The sequence below is a fragment of the Plasmopara halstedii genome (assembly GCF_900000015.1).
Source record: "Plasmopara halstedii genome assembly, contig: Scaffold_3111, whole genome shotgun sequence".
Taxonomy (NCBI): Eukaryota; Oomycota; class Peronosporomycetes; order Peronosporales; family Peronosporaceae; genus Plasmopara; species Plasmopara halstedii.
Genome location: NW_020190014.1, coordinates 160,172 through 160,645, shown reverse-complemented (window position 1 = coordinate 160,645; position 474 = coordinate 160,172).

The window sequence follows — 474 nt, the reverse complement described above, 5'->3', positions numbered from 1 at the left end:
CCGCTGGGTGCTGGCAGTCCATGAGTTTGGACTTTGCGTTTGGCCTGCCGAAAGATTCAGCTGGCAACTCGGGTGTCGTGGTATTCGTCGACCGGTTGAGCAAGATGAGTTATTTGGCGGCGGTGCTAGACACCATCGACGGGGTCGGTACAGCAACGCTGTTCGTGGATCGTGTTTTTTTACAACACGGACTCTCAGAGTCGATTGTCTCTGATAGAGATACCCGTTCACGGAAAAAAACTGTCGACTATCTTCGAGGTGCTAGGCACCAAGCTGGATATGTCGACAGCGGATCATCCGCAGACCGATGATCAAACCGAAAGGGCGAATCGCGTCATCGGAGACGTTCTTCGCAGTGTTTGCGCCGAGATGCCGAGGCACTGGAGCGCCATGTCACCACTCGTAGAGTTTGCGCTGAACAATGCAGCGCATTCGTCTTCCAGCTACACGCCGTTCTACGTGAACAGGCTGGTC